Genomic DNA, 9,320 nt, shown 5'->3' with positions numbered 1-9,320 from the left:
CGATGCTTTCTAGTTCTCATACAGGTGCGAGGCAGGGTCCTTGGAGGAGGTATGATCATGGCAGAGGTCAGCGACAAGATACAGGTGCTAGGGCATTTCAGGGTACCTCATCCTACCCTGTTTTCCTTAAGTGTGGCAAGTGGCATTTGGGAGAGTGTAGGGGCAGACCAGGTGACTTTTACCAGTGTGGTAAGCCCGGGCATATGGCACAAGATTGCCACATGACATTGAACATCCCACCTCCACAGCTGCAGTATCAAAAAGGTAACTAGGCACCGTGTGGAAACTACCAGAGGGGTACGACCCAAGCGTAGGTGTATTTCTTGACTCCTAGCGACACTGAGAATGCAGAAGATGTGGTGACGGGTAACATTTATGTGCTTTCAAATAGTGTTGTAGTGTTATTTGACTCAGGTGCAACACATTCTTTTATTTCTTAAGGATTCATTAAATTTTGCCAGGTAAAAACACAATCGTTAGATACTGAGTTAGAAGTGGTCACACCAACAGGGTCAATGGTGGTGTGTAGTAGAGTGATCTGAGACTACCCAGTGGAGATTCAGGAGAGAATGATGCCTGCTAACTTGATTGTATTTGACACGCACGGTTTTGATATTATTCTGGGAATGAATTGGTTAGCAGCTATCTATGCTAGTATTGACTGCCACAGGAAGGAGGTAGTGTTCAAATCTCCTGGGGAGTAGGAATTTATATTTTTTAGGTCATGTGTGCGTTCTGCACCACGGATCCTTTCAGCCATTCAGGCAAGGAGGCTACTCCTAGAGGGATGTCAGGGGTACTTAGCATTTATAAAAGAAGCACTGAGGGAGGAACTTAAATTAGAGAAAATCCTCGTGGTAAGGGATTCTTAGATGTTTTCTTAGAGGACCTACCGGGATTGCCTCCCGATTGCGAGGTGGAGTTTGCTGTTGAGTTGCTTCCAGGGACAACGTCTATTTCTAAGGCTCCATACAGAATGGCTCCAACAGAATTAAAGGAGTTAAAGGAGCAGCTGCAGGAACTTCTTGATAAGGGATTTATCAAACCGAGTGTATCACCCTGGAGAGCACCGATGTTGTTTGTAAAGAAGAAGGATGGGTCGATGAGGATGTGCATAGACTATAGAGAGATTAATAAAGTGACAGTAAATAATAAGTATCCATTACCCCAAATTGATGATCTATTTGACCAGTTATAGGGCACACAGGTCTTCTCTAAGATCGATCTGCGATATAGGTATCACCAGGTGGGTGTGATGTACCAAAGATGGCTTTTCATTCTAGGTATGGCCACTATGAATTTCTAGTTATGCCTTTTGGATTGACCAATGCTCCTGCGTTATTCATGGACCTAATGAATAGGGTATTCCACGAGTACCTAGATCAGTTTGTGATGGTATTCATCGATGACATATTGGTTTATTCGAGGAGTTCTAAGGAGCATGCAATTCATTTGAGGTTGGTATTCCAGGTACTTTGAGGAAATAAATTGTTTGCAAAGTTCAATAAATGCAAATTCTGGTTAAAGCAAGTGGCATTTCTAGGATATGTGGTGTCCAGGGAAGGTGTTTTAGTGGAACCGAATAAGATAGAAGCAGCAATTGATTGGGCGAGACCAAAAAACGTGCATGAGAATAGAAGTTTCTTGGGTCTAGCAGGATATTACCGCCGATTTGTAGCTTGATTTTCTAAACTATCAAGTCCACTAACACGGCTCACGAGGAAGAACATAAAGTTTGATTGGACTGGTGAGTGCGAGCAGAGTTTTCAAGAACTAAAGCAACGACTAGTTTTTGCCCCAACGTTAACTATTCCATCAGGAGATGATGGATACATGATCTATAGTAACGCATCTAAGAAAGGACTCGAGTGTGTCTTAATGTAGTAGGGAAAGGTTATTGCGTACGCTTCTCGCCAACCCAAGGAGTACAAGAAGAACTATCCGACGCATGACATGGAATTGGCAGTAGTAGTCTATGCAATAAAAATTTGGAGGCACTGCCTATACGGTGAAAGGTGCGAGATCTTTACCAACCACAGAAGTCTTAAGTACTTTTTCACTCAGAAGGAGTTGAACACAAGGTAGCGAAGATGGCTTGAGTTGATAAAGGACTATGACTGTACCATTAGTTACGGCCCAGGAAAAGCTAATGTTGTAACTGATGCTTTGAGTCAAAAGTTAGTGGCTACGTCAGTCTCAGCAGTTGGAGTTCAGCATCGGATCATGATGAACCTAGAAAGGTTGGGTGTGAAATTGGTGGGAGGAAATCACCAAGCGTTCATTGCTAGCCTAGTAGTATGACTGACCTTATGGGAAAGGATTAAAAAATAGCTCAGACGAAAGATGCAGAGCTGGTAGAAATTGTGGACTGGATTCAGGATGGGTTGAAGGCAAACTTTATTATTTCAGATAGCCGGGTGTTGAGATTTCACACCAGGATATGTGTATCGAATGATGCTGAGATTAAACGAACCATCCTGGAAAAAGCACATCGCTGTCTATATACAGTGCATCCAGGGAGCACAGAGATATACAAAGATCTGCGAGAATCTTTCTGGTGGTCTAACAATGAAAAGAGAGATCGCCCGTTTTGTTGAGCAGTGTCTAACGTGTCAGCTGGTGAAGGCTGAGCACCAGAGGCCGGCAGGACCGTCGCAACCACTTCTCATTCCAAAGTGAAAATGGGAGCACATTGCCATGGACTTTGTTATGGGATTGTCATTGACACTTCATGGATAGAATGCTATTTGGGTAGTTATTGACAGACTGACAAAGACTACCCATTCAATTCTGGTTAAAGTCAGTTATTCTATGAATAGGCTAGTAGAGTTCTATGTATAGGAGATAGTCAGATTGCATGGGGTGCAAATGTCTATAGTTTCAGATAGGGACCCATGGTTTTCTTCCCGATTTTGGAAGAGTCTACAAGAAGCTTTGGGAAGTCAACTCACTTTCAGTACGACTTTTCACCTGCAGACTGATGGTCAGTCAGAGAGGACTATTCAGTTTTTAGAGGATATGTTGCGGGTGTGTGTACTGGATTTTGGGGGTAGTTGGATTAAATATCTGTCATTAGTTGAGTTTGCATACAATAATAGTTATCAGGCTAGTATCGGTATAGCACCATATGAGGCACTGTATGGTCAAAGGTGCCGATCTCCATTGTATTAGGATGAGGTCGGTGAACGACAAATTTTGGGGCCAAAGCTTATTTAGTAAACTTCTAAGAAGGTTCAGTTTATCAGGGAAAGAATAAAGACAGCACAAAATCAGTAAAAGAGCTATGCGGATACATGCCAGCAAAAGTTGGAGTTCAAGTTATATGATGCCATGCTTTTAAGGATTGCTCCGATGAAAGGAGTAATGAGATTTGGGAAAAAAAGGAAGCTAAGCCATAGATACATCAGGCCATTCGAAATTCTAGAGAGAGTTGGTCCAGTGGCATACAGAATAGCATTACCCCCAGCACTGTCTAGGATTCACGACATGTTCCATGGGTCCATGTTAAGGAAGTACATTTTGGATCCTTTGCATGTGATTAGTTACGAGTCTTTGGAACTCGGGGATACGTTGGCATATGAGGAGATTCCGATTCAGATTCTAGACTATAAGGAACAGAAGTTACGTACTAAGAAAATTCTTCTTGTAAAGGTACTTTGGCGTAATCATGCAGTGGAGAAAGCATCATGAGAATTAGAGACAGAAATAGGTCAGAAGTATCCACAGCTATTCGAAGAGACTCAACATTAAACAGGTAAGTAGAACGGTAGGTATTAGTGTTGTATATAGGTTTCTTAGAGTAGGTTGTTTAATTTTATCAGTTGTTTAATGTTTTTTTCATGGTGGGTCTTTGGGAGAATTTTGTATGGATATTGTAATCTCTTGAGACAGGATATGTAACCACGGTATTCCTCCGCCATAAGTGGGGTTAGTTAATAAATTTGGGACATAGTTGCTATGTGTGTGGCCACCGACTCTTCCTAAAGTTGGATCAGGAGATCAGTAATCATTCTGAGGATGTGATGGAAATCAGTTAGCAAATTTCAAGGATGAAATTTTTATAACGGGGGAAGATTGTAGAAACTTGAATTGAGAAAATAAAAGGAAATGAATATAAAAGAGAGAAATAAAGGAAAACAAAAGGAAAAAAGGAGTTTGGTTTGGCAGGGACCAAACCATCGCTAGTTTTCTAGAGGGTGAGAAAACCATTGCTGGTTTCGGTCAACTGGGAGAGTCAGCTGCCAAACCGATGCAGATTTTCTAAAGCTCAGGAAAACCGGTGGTTTTCCTGCGGGTCTATTTACTTAAGGGCTAAGTTATGTTATTCTATTTCATAAATCTCTCTCTCTCTCTCTCTCTCTCTCTCTCTCTCTCTCTCTCTCTCTCTCTCTCTCTCTCTCTCTCTCTCTCTCTCTCTTCCTCTCTCTCTAAAATTAGGGTTTTGATTTTCTCTCACTCTCTAGCCTTGGGAACTCTCCACTAGTTGTATCGACCTAGAGAAATTATAATATTTAAATAATAAAAAAGGGGGCACAGTAGGTCTTCGTCGACGACGCAACGTATTGGGCTCGTCGACGAGGGTGCTCTTCGTCGATGAGAAAATGCCGAGAGGAGGTTTTTGGTGATTCCAAATTTTGTCGATGAGGCAAGAGTTCGTTGATGAGTTGTCTTCATGACCTCGTCAATAAGGTGACGTGACTCGTCAACGAAAGCCAATGTATGAATAGGTCAAATCTTCTTTTTTGGCTGAAAATTCACACATAACTTTCACTCTCTCTCTCTCTCTCCTCTTTGGTTTCCCAACCTTCTCTCTTAATTTCTGGGTCCATTCCTTTTCAGATCGATGATCCGAAGCCACCACGACACTCCTGGGGAAGTTCTCTGCATATCTTCTAAAGCGGATTGTCGATGGGTCGAGTTGGAAATTCATCCCAAATTCAAGGTAAGGCTTTCTACTCAGTATTTAACTTCTTGACAGTTGTAGAAAGCATAATACGCGTAGAAATACTGAAGTTTAATTCTGGGAAATGTTGTTTTCAGGGTGTTGAACGGGGAATCCTATGGGTGCAGGATTGTTTATCTTAGGGGCTTTTCAAGAATCAGGTAAGGGGATAAACTAAGCTGGATGTTTTATGAATAATAAGTATAATTTTATAGCATTTGATTTCAGGGAAATATATATATATACAATTATGCATTATGTTGGAAAATACTGCTGAAACTGATGAGATATTCTGAATATATGAAATACCCATTTTGTGTGGCATAAGTAGAATTTATGATAAAATACTGTTTTCTAGGAATATGATAATGATATGAATTTTTATAATAAAAAACGGCGTACGGATTGAGAATTTTACATGTATTGCCGGCGTACGGGCCATGCTACGGATATGTTTTGCTGGCGTATGGGCTGAGTATGGATATAATTTTTCGGTGTACGGGCCAAGCTATGGATATGATTTGCTGGCGTACAGGCAGAACTATGGATATGATTTGTCGGCGTACGGGTCGAGCTATGGTAAAATATGAAATGTCGGCATACGAGCTGATGATTTTCATGAAGTATGTATATATATATATATATATATATGTAAAATGATGTGATGATATTGATTTGGAAATTAATAGTATGAAATATTCATGTATCACAATTTGATTATATGCTATATGTTATTAGAACCTGGTTGGTTTGGTTTAGGCTAGCACTTGCACGGTACCGCTGCTATGTGTTCATGATCATCATGATATTGTGTTAACGTTGTTGTATGAAGTAGCGTGAGGATGGATAGTTGATGTGGTTTTAATAAGTGTGAGCGCCCCTGGTGTACGGACCAGGTCTGACAGACCCATCGGACTTACAAACTGTACTTTTGACTTGGCAGTGGTCGACCAATCATTGTCAGGTCCCGCCTTCGGGCAACACAACCCAGTCATGTGGGGGTAATACATGACAACAGTCAGCTAACCTACTAGGGTTGTTTTCTTATTATTAATATATGAGATGGATTATGCTTAAACAAATCCTGTATGTTCTGCTATGTTATGATTATACATGTTTTTCCTAGAAATGATACATACAGTTTTACTGGTTATGTATATGTATATGATTATATGTATAACACATAAATGCTCTTGTTGCCACACACTAGTATTAGTTTATTTCCCTTACTGAGAGGTGTCTCACTCCGAATTACATGAAATTTTCAAGAGCCCCTAATAAGAGAGCGGATAAAGCTCCGCTGGGATAGATTCAGCTGACCTGCCCTTTTTGAAGGATAAGTATTTTGTTAGGGCCAAATGGTTTTGGTGAGAAGTGGCTCTAGGACTCTTTTGGGTGGTTTATATATGTAAATACAGTGGATATAGTAACTCTGGTATTGTGATGGATGGTATTGTATACGGAGCTATGAGTTACTTATGATTTTATGTTTCCTACTGTTTAAGCTTCCGCATTGTGTTTCTAATATATCCTTGGTACCCACGACTTCAGGTTGATTATGATATGCTGGAATTGTTATAATGGGTTTTATTATAAAATGAAATATATATATATATATATATATATATATATATATATATATATATATAAGTGGAAGTTAAGCAGGTCGTTACACTAGTACTCCTCGGTTCTCTCTCCATTCTCTCGACCCATAAGATCTCGTTGTTCGGCCGATTCGGAAAGCTAGGGTTTTGGGTTTTCATTTGTTTCGAGTCGTTTTCGGGAAAACGAGTAAGGGGATTATATTATGTCGGTTATTTTTTAGATGTGGATCGATTAAAATACAGTATATGTTTATGTGCAACTGATTATGGCTTTTATTTTCCAATCCAACCGTTCAAACTGAGGTTTTCGAGCCTATGGTTCGGTTAATAAGTATTATTTTTGAAACCAATCGATTAAAATTAAATATGAAATTACTGGATTGAAGTACTAAATTTTATGAACGTTTTGACTAGTTGGAATTATTGATTTCAAATTATTATGGGTGTTTTATAAATGATCAAAGTAAGTAGGGTTGATTATCTCTGTTTTCTTATATACGTGTATATTTTAATTAAATAAAATCTATGGAGATAATTAAACCCATATTTTTATCTAAGCCGATATTTAGTATGATATGACGTGTTTCAGTTAATGAAATAATGATGATTGTCAGATGAAAATTTGTGTGGCATAAGAATCGTTCAAATGGCATATATGAACAAAAGTTTTTCACTTGTATTATACAATATGATATGACGGCTATATACCAAGATTGATTCAATGGTCGAGGGCCGAGATTGATAGAACGGCCGGGGGCCGGGAGTGATATAATAGCTGGAGGCCGGGTTTTACATAACGGCCAAGGGCCGAGATTGATATAACAGTCGAGGACCGAGTTCTTATGGAATAACATGTTTGAATACAAAATGAGTTATAATATAGTTTTTATTGTGTAAATTGTCATATATGATTCTAGAACCCTGTGGATATGCAATATGTGATATTGTGAGCACAGTACCATAGCTATATGTGGGCAGTGAGTGCAATCACATGGGCATGGAAGTGTGATAAGTTGATTGGATACTTGGGCCACAATACTACTTCGAGGTGTTTGACGGGGGGGCCCATCCGTGGAATACCAGGTGACCATAGGTAGGCACAATCGTACTTACTATGTTTGTTTTGACTCAACTGCAGAACCGCTGGCTATGAGTTGAGTCCAGCCTTTGGGCCGCACAACTCGTCATGGGAGGAAGCATGTCGTATGAGTATGTGACAGTGTGACGATGCTACTTCAGCAGTCCAGGTTGTGTTTTTTATGCATATATGGGAAAATTTACTATAAATTGGCTATATTGAGTCGACAATTTATTATTCAGAAATTATGTATTTTCTTATATACAATGTAGTACAGTTTTTAAATTTTCATTTTCATATAAAGTTAAATGATGGAATTTTATATTCAAATGGGAACTCATGCTAGCCACACACTGATAATAATATAGTACGTCTTACTGAGAAGTGTCTCACCCCATTATACAAATCGTTTTCAGGACCTTCAGGGAATCGTGCCTAACTTACCTCAGGGCTGGGATTAGACTTTTTGGAGTAGTAATCAGAACAGGTGAGACACCAGATATCATATTTTGTTATTTTTGGATTGTAATATGTAGACAAATGGTGTTATGTATGTATGTATGTATGTATTTGAGAATAGTTGGAACTCTAGTAAAGTGTTTGGATGTTTTTAGAAATCTTATGTTATTTGGTTTTAATTTCAGTAATGGTAGGTGTTGTAACGACCCGGACCCGCCACGTGGGTCCAAGGTGCTACTTTACTGACGTCTGTGTACCTGATACCTTATTCATCATATATATAAAACACATATGCGCAGCAAAAATAAAATACAAAATCCTCAAATTACATTACCAGAGTTCTAACTATCTTTATACACAAATATCTCCATTTTCACATAATTACATCTCATAAAACTATACAAAAATAAAATATCTATCCATACACACCACCTACATAAATTTAAACCACTAGTTCGGCTCCTCTAGCCTGCTAGACTCGATCCCTAGGTTTTTCTGAAAAGATAGTTTATAAAATAGGGGTGAGGCACAGTTCAGTAAGAGAAAGACTAAGTTAATGTCAGTGTGTGGCTAGCATGCATTTAGTGTACAGAAAATAACTAGTTCACTAAATAGATAAACATATTTATGAAATCATTTTTATTTTACACTCACACACAATTATCTTATTAATTATTAGTATTCACATAAATTAATTTATATGCATATAAGACAATTCCCTGGGACTAATCCCCATGTATAAACTCCCGTGGTCAGGGTTATGCAATCCAAAGGCTGGACTAATGTCTTGGGGGTGGAATAGTCATCTGTACTTTCTGCTAACATACTTTGCATGTATATGCAACTCCAACTGCTGGTCCGATTGCCCTTACTCAAGAGGGTACATTCACCTTACATAGGCAAATCGAATAAGGTCACCCTACACCTCTTAGCACAGGTGTGGGCGCACATGGCCACATAACAAATCCCTAACAAGGGTATCGTGCCTACAACTCACTGGTTCTCAGAGTTCTTAGAGCATATCATGCAATTTAGATAATAGAAATCACCATAACATTAATTTACATATATTTCCTATTATTCCAAAAACCTGGCCCCCGGCCACAAAATACAACCCGGCGTATAGCCGTCAATTAAAACTTGGCCCTCGGCCGTAAAATAATAATCATGGCCCTTGGCTAATCAAAAAAACCCGACCACTGGCCGTTATTTCAAATTCTTGCATTTCATAAACAAT

This window comes from Malania oleifera, chromosome 7, assembly GCF_029873635.1.
Source record: "Malania oleifera isolate guangnan ecotype guangnan chromosome 7, ASM2987363v1, whole genome shotgun sequence".
Classification (NCBI taxonomy): Eukaryota; Viridiplantae; Streptophyta; class Magnoliopsida; order Santalales; family Ximeniaceae; genus Malania; species Malania oleifera.
The sequence above is the reverse complement of the archived record's forward strand: the minus strand, read 5'-3'. Positions refer to the sequence as shown.